The 14,686-nt window shown below is 46.5% G+C and overlaps 1 protein-coding gene across 3 annotated transcripts in view; it reads left to right on the top strand.

Annotated features, from left to right (window-relative positions):
- The window catches only part of ASTN1 (astrotactin 1), a 293,665-nt gene that overhangs the window by 245,957 nt on the left and 33,022 nt on the right, over nt 1-14,686 (top strand). The gene's annotated exons all lie outside the window — the stretch shown is intronic.

Here is a 14,686-nt window from a genome sequence, read left to right as displayed (position 1 = left end):
CACATGCACACAGGGGCAGACATCCATTCCGTTGTGTGGCTTTATTTGACATTAGATTGAATTGTCCTCCAGTAGACTTGTTACCATAGGAATGAAAATTAAATCCAAGATCCTATAGCTACAAGCTTTAGAAAAAGATAGGATTCATGACTTAATATATCTGGAGTGGCTTATTTTCTGTATTTCTCAGTGGGTTTTTGATTCCGGATTGATAAAAGGGAAAGATACCCAAGGGTATCTTTCCCTTATATCAGGTCTTGCTGATACCTAGGAGGGATTTGCTTTTTCTCTTTTCTGTGAAAATAAAAAAAGAATCTAGAAATCCTAGCACTCTCTTAGTACTAAACCCTAAGTATTATAAATCGTTATTCAAAACGTGGAATGAAGGTCCTTAAAGGCTGCCATTTATATATACCACCCACCCTTTCGAGTACAACCCAAGCAGTGTTGCATTTCAGGGAGAAATACTTTGTAACCAGAAAGGTTGGACTGGGGGATCAAAAGTGAATTTTATTCCACTAGTGTAGCATTTTTACTTGAACTAGTTAAAGCTCAGCATGGTCAACAGCATCTTTTCTACCCATTTGTCCCCTAATATTAATGAAAAGATCACCCAACTGCTGGAGAGTTGGGTTGCCAGCCTTGAGGGTCACCTTGGGACCATAGGGACCATGTTGCTCTGAACAACCATGCTACCAACAAGGATGCCTGAGAGGCCACCATCAGGCAAACCATCCACGTCTTTGGATCGATTGTCAGGCATCAAAGCTATCCATGGAAGCACATTGTCGCAAACTAATTATGAATTTAGCATCGTCTTTTCCTTCCCCCTCTCTCATCCCATGGGACTATCAGGGACTCTGTGGCTCTAGTGCTGAAGCCAGTGGGTCAGCCACATTCCCGCTCCACTCCCCCCTGCCGTCTCCGGCAGGCAGAGGCCTGGACTCAGGCGTGCCTTCCTCAGTGGAGCCCTTCCTCAATCCTAGTTTTGTTTCCCCACAATGGAGGGGACTTCTGATCCCTTAACCATAGAGGAACTGACCTCCTGGCAATCTTGGTGGGTTAATTCCTGCAGACCCAAAGCCTGCACGTTTAGTCCTCACTTACTACTGAGTGTTCTTGTTCTGTCTCTGGCTCATGAAGATCCTTGTTTTGTTTTTGAGCATCTGTGTTCGTGTGTTTGTTTGTCATTAATTTTGTATGGATCGAGTACCTCCTGGGCGCCAAGACTGTGCTGGGTGATGGGAATGTAACGGTGAACAGTGGGGACCACTGAGAGCTGAGATACTGGAAGCTGGGCTAACGGTTTTACGTGTGTTATCCCGTTTAACTCTCAGAATCATCCTGTAAGATAAGTTATGTTAACCGATTTAACACATGAGGAAACTAGCCCAAAGAGTTTAAGCATCTCCCAATATGTCCCAGAGCTCTGAAGTTGAACCCAGGCCTCATGGCCTCCTCTCATGAGAAAAGGAATTCTGGGTGAAGACAGTCTCTGCCAGCTGAAGTAGTGGCCTGGGACGTGATATACTGACAGCGTCTGTCTCGGCCTGGGACCCACATGGGCCTGCTGCACTCTTCTCTGGCCTTCCTTCTTTTTCAAGAGCAGACATCTGCTTTTCTGCTTTCAATGGTCCAATATCAAAGGTCCCAGAGACGGGCTTCCTCCTAGAGCATGTCCTCACACACTGTTAGGTCTGGGAGCTTCTGTTGGCTCCGTGGCTGAGCAAGGCCATTGCTGTTGTCGGGCGGGCGGGCTGTTAGCGGCTGTTCTCTATCACACATTAGTTTCTCTACTAAAGTCACAAAACTGAGTGTGTGCATAAGAAAGCAGTAGGCTCTAAGGGAGACTCTGGTGTCAGGGGCTTTAACGGCCAAAGTGACAGGATGGGGGCACCTGGGTGGCTCAGTCGCTTAAGCATCCAACTCTTGATTTTGACTCAGGTCATGATCTCAGGGCCTTGAGATCGAGCCCCGCTTCAGGCTCTGTGCTGGGCAAGGAGCCTGCCTAGGATTCCTTCTCCCTCTGTACCTGCGCCACCCCCCCCATGCTCTCTCTCTCTCTCAAAAAACAAACAAAAAAACCAAAGTGACACGATGGCCATCTATACAGGTGATGACAGCTGGGCCCTGCTACATGAAAGCCTCTTTCTTCCTTGGCAGCCGCCTATTCAGGAACTGCACTGGTCATTTTAATACTTATAATAGTTTTTGGTTTTTTTTTTTTGTGATTTTATTTGACAGAGAGAGAGAGAGAGAGAAAGACAGTGAGAGCAGGAACACAAGCAGGGGGGAATGGGGGAAGGAAAAGCAAGCTTCCCACCGAGCAGGGAGCCCAATGCGGGGCTCGATCCCAGGACCCTGAGATCATGACCTGAGCCGAAGGCAGACGCTTAACGACTGAGCCATCCAGGCACCCCTATATACTTGTAATTGTTTTAATATCTACTATTGCTATACGTATGCAGGGAAGTAAGGTAAAATCACAGCATCACCTTGGTTGAACGTAATGATAACTTTCTCTTTATGATATTTGAATGAGAGGAGTTCATAATGGAAAGTGTTAATATGCACACACCTCTGTACTCATTGTCTGAAAGAGAGCCTTAGACCTGGCTTCCACATCTGCCCCTCACTTGATTGTCCCCCTGAACAGAATTGTCTCCAGGGGCGTTGCCTTCTTGTCACATTCCCATCAAGTCCTTTCATTATGAGATGAATGCGCATGATCGAATAGATCCATTCTTGGTCGAGAGTGTAAAAGTTTTCTGACTTTCATCATTACTGCCTAAGTAGGACTGACCACACAGTGCTTTTTGTCTGACAAAATCCAGGAAGCAGAGTCTATAGAGGGTCCATGATAGACTCTGCTGCTGAGGGCATTCTCCTTCTCAGGGTCAGCACGCAGTCCTCTCGGCTGGGGAGCACGCTTGGTTACTTCTGGAACAGCCAATGTCTTTGGAGTCTGAATCAGTAGTTTTCAAATTAGGCTCCTTTGCGCCCCGGGGCTCTGAGTAGATGGTCGAATGGCTCCATAAATAATAGAGTTGTTTATTTTTACCAAACAATAATGATGCCACATGCCTAGGAGTCTATTCCCCACTCTTATCTCTTTTACATATTAGGGTGACTTGAAGAATTTGTAAGAAGTGTTCTGACAATATTTGTAAAATAAATTGTTCCTGTTTAGGGTGGTGAATCCCAACGTGTTATCTGAAGACTGCCATGTTATCCGCAGTCAGAATCATTTGGTGTGCCTGATGAAATGCACATCCCTAGCCCTGCTGTTCCACTGACTTAGCGGAAGACACAGAATATCAGGTTGCAGAATAATTAAAGTTTAACAGTTGGCTATTAGAGGGGACTCGAGCCCTTCTGAAGCATTCCCCCTGCTGGGATGTCCCTGACAGTGGCCGTCTTGCTTTCACGGGAACATTTCTGCTAGCTCAGAGCCCACCATCTCCAAGGCTGCCCATCTTACTTTGTATCAGTTGTAGGTTCTTACAAAACTTGTCCCTGAAGGAATCAAGAGTCTTCCTTCAGTCGCCCCCAGCCCCACAAAGTGGATTTCAAAACTCCCTCGTGGGTGTACCCAGAGCCCGTCTCCGACACCTCTAATATCACTCCTCATCCTATCAGTGTCTACTTTTCGACCCACTCCCCTACCTCACACACGGAAAAATGAGCTTGTAAAAAGACGTAGCTGTGTACATTAGCGCTCAGTGCTCTGCCTGACATACAGTAGGCACCCAATGAAAATTTGTGATTCAGTAAACTCATTCCCTCTCATTTCCTCCCTTGGATCTTAATTGTGCCTTCTGAAATGTACAGAAATTCATGTGATCCCACTTCGTGTGACATCCCTTCAAATATATGGTGAGAGACTGCCAAGCCTGTTTCCAGGTCTTCTTGTATCCATTCCAGACTCCCCCAGTTGTTGATATGACACCGTGTCCATGTGCCCTGGGATCCTGACTGCCCTCCCAAGTGCCAAGAGTGTCTCTCCACTCGTGTCACCCAGAAGTGAACCAACTTGTGTGGCTTGACATGGCGCCGTTTCTGTCCCTTGCTTTGGTCACCACACTCTCTCAAACACAATCTGAGATTACATCCACATGCCATGCATTGCCCCTTCATCTTGTAACCCTTGCTTGCCCATGCATCTGGTTCTTTCCACCACTTGCAGTCAGGCTGAGCCACGGAGGCTCCCTCACAGACCAGTGTGGGTTGCAGCTCTGGGTGAAAAACCACATCTCATAAGGAGAGTTTGATTAAGGCTGGATGGGCAGCTGCAGAGACCATAGTGTCTGAGAATAGAGCGCAGGTCAGCGAGAGGTGAAAAGGGCCTGGTCCACTCAGCACTTTTAAACTCAAGAGATGAGGACCAAGAGGTGAGGGACTTAAGCAGAATCCAAATCACCACCAGGAGCCACAATCTATTTGAGCAGGTGGCTCCAACAGGCAGGGGAGCAGCATAAATTTCAGTGAGGCAAAGCTAAGTGGTAACGGACTTTAAGTTCTGTCATATACAGTTAATTTGCAGAATAAATTGGTCAGGGCAGCAAAAGGATTTAACATCCAAATTCATTTGAAAAACAGAAGCTAGATGAGTATCAAGAGGAAAATGGAGACCATTACAACATTTCCTTGCTGGTTGGAGTAGTATTATTATTGAATAATATTTTTATTAAAAATTTCTAGACCATTTGGTAGTTAAAGATATTTATAAGCCAGACTCCACAGTGTCTCAGCAAGGCACTGAATCTCTCACCGTGGAGCCACGTACGCCCCAAGAGGCTCCCACCTGTGTGTAACTCATGTCTGCATCCTGGCCACCCTCACACACACACACACACACACACACACACACACACACTGTGCACAGCCAGGCTCTTGTCATGTGGAGCCGAGGCAAATACTGGTCACATGTCCATTCTACCCATTTCAGAATTGTCAAGGAGTTTCTCTCAATTATGCTTGTCTTGTCCAGATTTGAAGCCAGAAAGAAAAGAGATGGTGAGCTCAGCCTGAGTAGGAGCATATGGGGCAGGAGATGGAGTAAATGGAGGAAAAGGTAGAAGGAGTCAGAAAGTGTCCCTGAGGGGATGGTTCTGGCGAAGCTAAGGGGACTCATGGGCACCCCGTAGCTGGGAAATAATGCTGCCTGGTAAATAGAGGGAAGCATCATTAATTCCATTCTGAATCCGACTAGAAGCTCCGAGAGGCCCCCAGTGGAGCCCTCAACATTAGCAGAGGCCCACGCTGGGGCCGAGAGCTCTCGGTTTCTCTCTGGTCCAGCTTCCTCCCTCTCCTTGTGCCTGGGCTACTCCCCTGAGCGATCCTGGCTCCTTCTAGGGGAGGACCCCAGAGAGGGGGGAGCCTTCTGCTCTTGAGTGGTCTGAGATGCACACTTGGCTTCTCAGCTCAGCTTCCCAGACAGGAAACACAAGACTGGCAGGGGGGTCGGGGGGAAAGCCTTAGTCTCCAGACAAGTGCTTGGGAGGCTCTTTGCTGGAGCCCGCTGAGTGTGCCCACTCACTCATGTGGTCTCTCTGCTAATGGAGATTTGCAAAGAGCCATCCTGCAGGTGTTCCTCATTTTCACCTCTCTCTAAGCCTGGTCCTCCCCCCTCCCTCCCCATGCCACTCTGTCTGGCAAATCAGCAGGGATAATCCCATGCAGCTCTGCACATCCAGAAGGCTGTGACTCTGAATCTCTATGTTGGGTTTATTTTGATGTTGACAAGAAGCTGCACACAGCTGCAGTGGGGCCTCGGGACGCTGAGGGAGCTGGAAACTTCTTCCCTCTTCCTGTTGCCTGGTGCCCTGGGACGAAGTCCAGCGGGTGAATGGCCAGCTCCCGAGTGGCCAGCAAATGGATCGTCACTGGCAGTGGGTCAAGGGAGGGCTCAGCAGGTGATGTCACAATGCTAAAGGCCATGGACATTGCAGTGGGTCGAGTGGTGTCCCCCTAAAATTCTTGCCCACCTGGAACCTCAGGATGTGATCTTATTTGGAAATAGGTTCTCTGCCGATGTAACAAAAATGAGGTTACCTTGGACTTAGGGTAGACCCCAAATCCAATTAACTGGTGTCCTCAGAAGGGAGAGAGAGATTTGGACATCCAGGAGTAGGCCACGTAGCAACTGAGGCCAGGACTGGAACAACGCAGCTCCAAGCCGAGAGTCTCCAGGAAACGCTCCGAGCCACTAGAAGGTGGAAGAGGCGAGGAAGGTTCTTCCAGAGAGCCCGCAGAGGGAGCGTGGCCCTGCCGACACCTTGACGTTGGACTTTCTGCCTCCAAAACTGGAGGAGTAGTTTGTTGTTGCTGGAAGCCACCCCGTGGGTGCTGACTTGTTTTGGCAGCCCTAGGAAATGAAGGGGGAGGACTTGATAAGAACAAAAACCTTGGGTAAACTGCTCAGAGTCGCACAAATGACGTTTTGGTGAATAAGGAACAGGACTGTAAGAGGCAAATGAAAAAAAAATGGAATCATGTCCACATTACAGAAGGGGGGTGTTGGACCATGTACCCCTACATTTATGACACTCCAGCCAAGGCCGAGAGAACACCTACGGGGTGCCAGGTGCTGGGCTCTAGGGATACACTGGTGAGTAAGGCCCCATCCTGGAGGTGCATGGGGCAGACAAGACATAAAACCAGACCCTGTCTGACACAATGCTGGGCGCTCCTCTGGACACGGGCTCCAAGCACCAGTGGAATTACTTCTAGTTGGGGTGACAGGAGCAGAGAGGCACTTGGTAAACATCTAGGGAAGGACGGAAGCAGGGAAGAGAGAAAGACAGACTCTTTGGGTATGTGAGGGGAACAGTGGTACCAGCCCCGTCTCCCATACCAAGCACATGTGTGCACTTAGTAAATGCTTCCAGATCACCCCCACCCCCACCCCGCCACCTCAGGTTTCCTGGCCTGGCCCTTATGGTGAATCCTAATGAGGCTTTGGGGTGCAGACTTGAGGAGTTGCAGGCAATAAAAGACCAGAGAGAGCTAAAATCCCTCTGCTTCTTGCCATCCCCATATATTTGTTGAACACTTATCAAGTGCCAGGCATGGGGTAAGAACCACCACAGTCCAGCAAAATGTAAGGCAGCTCCTTGCCCACTGGGGACTAGCAGTCTAGCTGATTAGAAGGGCTCATTTCTGAAGTCAAAGCTTTAGGACTTCCTAGGAATTCTTGGATTTTATTTTTGATCCTCTTGAGACACATGGGCTGTGTAGAGACAGGTCTCTGGGCATCTCGGTGGTTCACCGAGCTATCTTCATTTTCCCCTCTTTGCACGAAGTTTAAGATGAAAAGGGGTGCAGTGGGAGTCACTGCTAGGCAAAGACTATCTTTGTGTTTTTATTAATCCCTTGGCAGATGCTGCTATGTCATTTTTTGGACCCAACCTCTCCTAAATGGACCGTCACCATTACTGACCAAAAAAGAGGCTGACAGAGGCTTTGGTGAGTTCTGGTCAGAGGTTTGGTCAGTTTATTACTCAGTTAACTGTTCCCGTGCCAAAGAGGACTAACGACTTTTGGCAAAGACAAAGCACTACGCCCACACCAAAACTTCAGTTTCACATGAACTTAATTAGCCAGGAACCTCAACCAGGTGATGATTTGTTTGACACGCTCATTAAGGGGGGAGGGGCAATCTTAAGAAAATGTAACCTTATGTTATCAATCAATTTTTAAAAGCCTTCTGGGGTATATATACCGTTTTATTTCTGTCTCCTACAGCTTCCAAATCTGCATAGTCATAATTGATGAACAAAATTACCACCTGGAGGTGCCTTGGGGAAAGGTTTAATTCTGTTTGGTAGACAATGTTTCACGAGGCAGGCAGAAAATTGGAAAACTGCATTTTTAGAGAAGAAAAATGTCAACAAGAATTGGAGGAAAAGTAAGCATTTTCTGGCTAAGTATCAATTAAACAAAAAATTCAATTTTCCAGAAGACACCTTTTCTTCAACCTCCCAGCTAATGGTGCTTTGCTGAGGTGCCCAGTGGATATTTGATGACTGCTAATTATTTACATTGGACCTCACCACACCCAGAGATGTTGCTCATCCTTATAAAAAAGACCATTTGCTATTTCCAGAAACTTCCTCCAGAAATACCAAAGAACTAATTCTGAAGTTTCAGAAACTTTAATTTTAGAACCAGAAGTAAAGAATATATCCTGACAAAAGGATATCTAAAAAAAATTGTGAATTCATTTGTAGGAAAGGACAGGAGTATAAACCCTATGGAGCTGGGACTGTTTCTGAACGTGCTGGACAATCGCGAACCAGTGGTTTTCTAGTATTGAATCCCAAAAGCACATCCCCAAAGATGTGCTTCCTCTGAGCTAATGGGTAGTGATGAATGTGTGGCTGGAAACTCGGGTGGGCTCCAATGTTCAGGCTGAGCTGGGGTTAAGTAGGAAAACTGCAGAAGACAGAGGTTTTCACGTTTCATCCTTAGGACTGTTCTCAGGGTTCCAGAGTGTCCCCCGACTCTTGCTGTAACAAGCACTGTCTTTTTTTGCTGGGGAAGTGGGATAGCCGTGCTGAATCCTGGTACCAGGGCTGTCACTCAGCTCTCAGCGCTGGCCACGCCCCCACAGCAATGTGCCTTCCGCCTCAGCTGCTGTTTGGTGCCCGTGGCTCAGGATACCAATCAGACCCTTTAGCCCCTCTGCCATTGGTGGCTACAGCTTCCCCACATTGATTCGTCACAGGAGAACTACCGTCTGCTCCTCAGAGCCACAATTGGCTGCCCCTTTTCTGAAGCTTAAGTCCTTCAGCTCCAACGTAAATAACTCCATGCCCATCAGTAACTTTGGGATGCCTGTGTGTGTTTCACACAATTTGCAAGATGTATTTCTGCAGTATTTCTTCAAATCTTTGCAACTGGATAATCTCAGGCCAAGTCACATTTGTACCTGACAGGAGGGGAACTTGCTCTGGATTGCTGTTCCTCTTTTTAGGAGAAAACTAGAAAAATCTCCAAAGAACCCAGGACAGCAAGGAAGGAAATGAATTGAAACCCAGCCTGTCTCGTTAGTACCTCATCACTTTATATACAAATCATTATGAATGATTTATTAATTCGACAAACATTTGTAGGCATTCAATAAATATTTGCTTAATGAATTGCCGAATGCATTAGCTACTTGTTAGGCACTGTGGGCTATGACACTGGAAGAACAAGACACAGTCTGGCCCCCAGGGAGCCCATCTGATGGTGTGGCTGGTGGGCGGGGTAGGCAAGAAGACAAGGCATTGTGAGAAGAATTAATTTCAGAGAGTACTCAGTCCATCCCAGGCACCATGAAACCCTCTTCATGGATTATGTCAGTTAATCTTTACCACAGCTTTACTAAATCAGTTCAGTTATTATCTCCTTTTTATATATGAAAAAGCCCAGGCACAGCAAAGTTAGGAAACTGACCCCAAATCATACAGCTCGCAAGTGAGAAGGTCAGAAATCAATCCCAGGCAATGTGACTCACACTTCACCCCATAAGCCGCTGTGGCATCAGGGCAGCTGTGGGCGAGAAGAGGAGTGGATGGTTCAGGGAGGTAAAGGGTGTGAAGACTGGGCAATTGGTTGGAAGGGCAAGGGAGAACCAACAAGGAAGCTGAGACTTCCACGTTGAGCAACGAGGAAGCCAGTGCGGTTTGCTGAGCTAGCACCTTCGAGTGAGGAGCAGGTTGCTGGGGACAGTGTGGAATGACCACAGCAGTTGGGGACACGTTGAGTTTGAGGTGCCCCTTGGACATTCAGGTGGATTTCCAAGCAAGCTACTAATGAAGCTCTGCTATACTCATGGGAGAGGTCCTGGCGAGAGACAAGAGAGTTGGCTGTTGTTGGAATAATGCTTCGTTCTTGCCGCTTGATTGTTTAAAGCTTTAGTAAGGGGCTAGCTGTTTACAAATGCCTTGGTTGTATTCTTTATGTTTGACTTGTGTTTAAATTTTAAATCTATGATCATGAGTTATTATATTCACCCTCTTTACCCTCGTATATATATACACACACATACAGAGAGAGAAACATATATATATATACACACACATACAGAGAGAGAAAGACGGGTAGAGAGATGATGGCTATGGATACACTTGAACTAGGTAAAGGAGTTTCCAAGCTAAAGGCACAGTTACTGGCCCCAAGCACTCATTGTCTCATACAGAGGAGTAGAGAGAAGTGGCCAGCTTATGCCGTCTCCTCTTTCACCTGATTATTAATCCATCACATTGTACTTTATTCAGGTCTCAGAGGCTGTCTTATGGCAAGTCTAGGAGTTAAGTTTAAGTCATCCAGGGTGACTTGAACCTCTCTGCCCAAGGACGTGACCGAACATCCTAAGAGACCAATCCGAGCCGGAGTGCATAGACGGAAATGTGAATTCAGATAACTCCAGGACACCCTGTGTGAACAGGAGTAGGCTGGAGAGGCGATGGAGGGCAGGGTGTCGGTGGGCTCCAGGGCACAGTTAGCCATGGCTGTGCTTCATTTGCCCCATGTCAAGCTTTCTTTCTCGCAGATCCTAAGCTATCTCCGAGAGCTAGGATCTAATTAGTTTGCATTTGATTTCTTTGCCGCCTAATGAACTACCTCTGTAGTTCTAGCTGTGATGTCATTAACCTCTCATTGCCTTGGGCACCAACTCCTGAGAGAGAGTCTTAAGCAGTCCCAGAATCCTACAGGAATCGTACCAATTTCCTTCATAACGACTCATCCACCTCCATGACCTGTTGGTTCCTACGAGCAAAGCAGACCCTGTGTGAGGATGGGTCAGTCACTTTTAGCATCCTCGTATTGTTCCTGAGTCTAGGTGGGTCAGGATGTACATGCCTAAGGCCATGGGCACATCCACAATGAGATTCTGAACATTGAGGATGCCAATATTCTCATTCCACAATATTCTATTGGGGAAATTCATCCACTGTGTGCTGTAGGATACAGATTTAGCCTAAAGCAAATGGCATTTATTTATAGCAAACTGTATTTGCAAAATGCTTTGCAGTTTTGGGGTTGTTAACTACATTCCAGGTTGGCTGTTCTTCTACTTATAAGAAAGCTAAGTGTCATGGCTGGACTCCAAAGCCTCCCTGAGAGCAATTAGCTGAATTCTGCAAATAGGAATCAGAGGGGGCGACACCTGGGTGTTCTGGATCAGAAGGCACCTTTGCCTATTATAATCTTTTAAGACTTTAGCTGTAGCTTCTTTCTTATGTCCAGAGACCCTATAATTTGTTGAAATCGTATATTCATGTTATTAAAAGACAGTGTAGTGTCTTAAAGTGCTAGAGCGTTTCCACTCAGGATCTAGAGGGCAGAAGAGTCAAGAAGAACCTACAGACTGTAATCCTGTGTGGTCAGTGGAGGGGGGGAGCCATTGAACCATACGGAAATAAGGTGGGGTCTCCTCCCTGTGACTCTCCACACACCGACCTCTCTACTGCCTACCCCAACACTGAGGGGGAGTTAAAAGCAAATGTCAAAGATCAGACTCTCCTGAAGATTTTAGGATTTGGACTACTCTTTCACTTGCCACAGACATGATGGTTATAGGTGCGCTCTTTGGGCAAAGGGAGATTTATCTGAGCTTTCACCATCAGACTCCATCATTTTAAGGGGTATTTCCCAATTGTGTCTTAAACTGCACATGGAAAATGCATTTCCTCTTTGAAAAATCTCTCTCACAGACACATCTCTATTCTTTGCTGGAGCCTGAATAGATGGCTTTGGGAGTTCCCTGCTCATTACCTCGGTATAAATCCAGCTCCTCTCTAGACAGCTCCGTCCTGCATGATGAGGGGACTGCAGGGGCCTTCAGCAGGCCCGCTTTCTAAGGACCTGAATATTTTCAGGAGAAGGAAAAGAGGATTCTGGATTAAAACAAGAATTTGGAGGTCTGCCACCATTTCTTTTGCATCCTCCTCCCCACGCCTCTCTTCTCCCTAACCTTGCACCTATCCGGGGCTGGAGGATATTGAGCGGGATTTGCTAAGTCTTGATTTTAATGGGGATAGTCAGAAGACAGCCGCCAGGGAACAGCCCCTTAAATGTTTACAGCAATTACAAGCCTTAATGAGGGAGCGCGGGAGGGCAGGGAGGTGGGCACTCAGCTCCACTGTGTTTGGGGATGCAGTGCCCTCTAGTGGCCTCATCTGTCTGTCAGAACGGTGCATCCCAAGTAATGAAAGGGCCCCCGGCCTACAGAGGGATGTGTATGGGGGGTGTGTGGTGGGGAGGAGGCGGCGGAGTTCCTGGGTATTTGGGGATTAAAGGTGAGAGAAAAGGAATGTGGTGGCAGATTATTTCCCCCTTGAAGTAAATTTTACCCCATGTGAAGGATATTCAGGGGGATTTTAATTTTCTGTCTCTCAGTTACTTCTGTCTCTCGCTGTGTATGTTTCTCCTAGGGATACATTTTATGGGATTATGTTACTCATTAATTTTTAACTATTTCATTGAAAAAAATGGTACCACAACAAACTTTGTTAAGTAGCCAGGTGTTACTTTTCCACAAGTTTTTCCGTGGTGCCAAAGTGGCCCCACAGAATTCATCGCAGATTATTTCCTCTCACAGAAGAGCATTTTAGACTTGATATCCCCATCTAGTGGTCATTTCGTGGGAACTCTTTCCCAGCCCCTGTTGAATCCTTTCTCAACAAGGAGGGCTGTGGGTTGATGAAATGCCCCTGGTCCTCCAAGAGACCATCAAGCTCTCTGGCACGGTTTGCATAGCAAAATTTTTAAAACTTTATCTTGAAAAGAAACACTGTGTCTTTTCTGATTTTTTTTTAAATTTCATTCACTTTCCCAGTGAAAGGCGGCCTGTTTTTCTAGAAATCATTTCAAGAATCCAAGACCTCATTCACTTCACTTATCTCTACCTGGTTCATATTAGCTGTTGAAGAAGGCTGAGGCCTGGCCAGGGGCTAGGTGAGGAGAGTCCTGCTAGATTGTGCTCACTCTACAAATATTCCCAGCCACGGGCTTGACTGAGGTGCCTAAACCTGAATGTCAATCAAGATTTACATGTGGCTCTGAGTGACTCTGGGGCTGGCCGGTGTGGGCTCCTGGGCCTCCCTGTTTGATAACACCATTCTTTGCTTTGGTGTGTGCAGTTATGCAGTTCTTATAACCTAGGAAGGCTTCAGTTCAACTCTGGGTTTGTTATTAAACAAATTGCAAATGTGAAATAAATTATATCTCACATTTATAGTCACTGAGTGAGTCCTTTGCGTTAATGTGCAGAAGGAGTCCCATGTCAGTGGAGCTTCTGGATGGAAGATGCCTCATCCGCATACTGAGGATATTCATCTGGGAAACAACAGGGTTGAAATGTCTCATGACGTTTGCAAATGGGCTCATATTACATGGCAAACACAAGGGAGGAGGGCAGAGAACTCCCTGGACCCCACAAGAGAGAACCCTGTTAGAAAGTCAGTGAGTTGTAGCTCACAGTCACCTTCTGAAACCCCTTTGCAAACCCTTCCAGCCATTTCCCCCAAAGATCTGGCCCATCAAGTACCACATTCCTGAGCGGTTCAAGATGACCAGAACGAGTGTTCTGTATCTGCCTTTTATTTCTAGAAGCCCAGTGGTCTCCACGAAATTGTTTCATGTTCGGGCCTGTAGCTGTGTCACGAAGGGTCTGGGATCTCTTGTGGAGCCCAAGGGCTTTTGGTCAGTGGACTGTACTTCCAACTTCATCTAGCATGAATAAGTTAAATGGGAAATCATGAAGGCTTGGAAGACAAATATCAAGCCGTGTTTTCTTCCACAGGGAACAAAGTTTTACATATTTTCAGGTAGGCATTTCTCATCTTTGTCACCAAAAATAAAGCAAGAATTTCTCTAACTACTTTTCACTCACCAATCAAGGACGTTATAAATCCATCTCTTTGGAGTGCTTTGGAGTGCCCAAACTCCCTCCTGTCTTCCGTGCATTGATGAATAATAAAGCAGAAAAGTCCTCTTCCTTCCCAATGACTTAAAGGCTTTGGAATCCGACAAAATTTGATTCAAATCCCAGCGCTTACAACATATTAGCTGTGTGATCTTGAGGCTCTTGGCCTCACTTTCCTCATCCATAAGATGGGTGCAATGGTAGAACTCCATGCAGAGAGTTCTTGTAAGTGTTAAAAGAGGTCCGGAACAGATCTCACTTCATAGTTTGGGTAACTCTTACCTATAGTTATGATTAAACTCTTATGATGATGGTTGGACATGCACTAGCCACTGTGTTATGTACTTTAAAAACATGTTGCCTTTTATTCATCGCACAATGCTAGAGGTAGGTACAAGGAATATCTTCATTTTATGGATGAAGAAACTGAGTCCTGGGATAATCACTGTTGTTACTGTTGTTACTGTTGGGATTATTGACGATAGTCGTAGATCCTGCAGACACTGCAGATGCATCCCTCTGAGAGGATCAGTGGAGCTGAGGGTTCTCCAAAAGGAAACAACCTGATCTCATATTTGGAAGGTCATTTCCAACTCTAATAGGTTACAGGGAGGACGGGTTCCCCACATTGACTGGGACATTAGAGTCACATCCTTAACAGTGACGTTTTGTGACCTTCCTGGGATTTGACTCCAGCACTCAGGGGCCACGAGATCACGCAAGACCTTGCTCTTTTGCCTCATTGCCTCATTGCTCCTTTTCATTTTG

Source organism: Phoca vitulina, unplaced genomic scaffold (assembly GCF_004348235.1).
Source record: "Phoca vitulina isolate PV1807 unplaced genomic scaffold, GSC_HSeal_1.0 scaffold73, whole genome shotgun sequence".
NCBI lineage: Eukaryota > Metazoa > Chordata > Mammalia > Carnivora > Phocidae > Phoca > Phoca vitulina.
The sequence above is the reverse complement of the archived record's forward strand: the minus strand, read 5'-3'. Positions and strand labels throughout refer to the sequence as shown.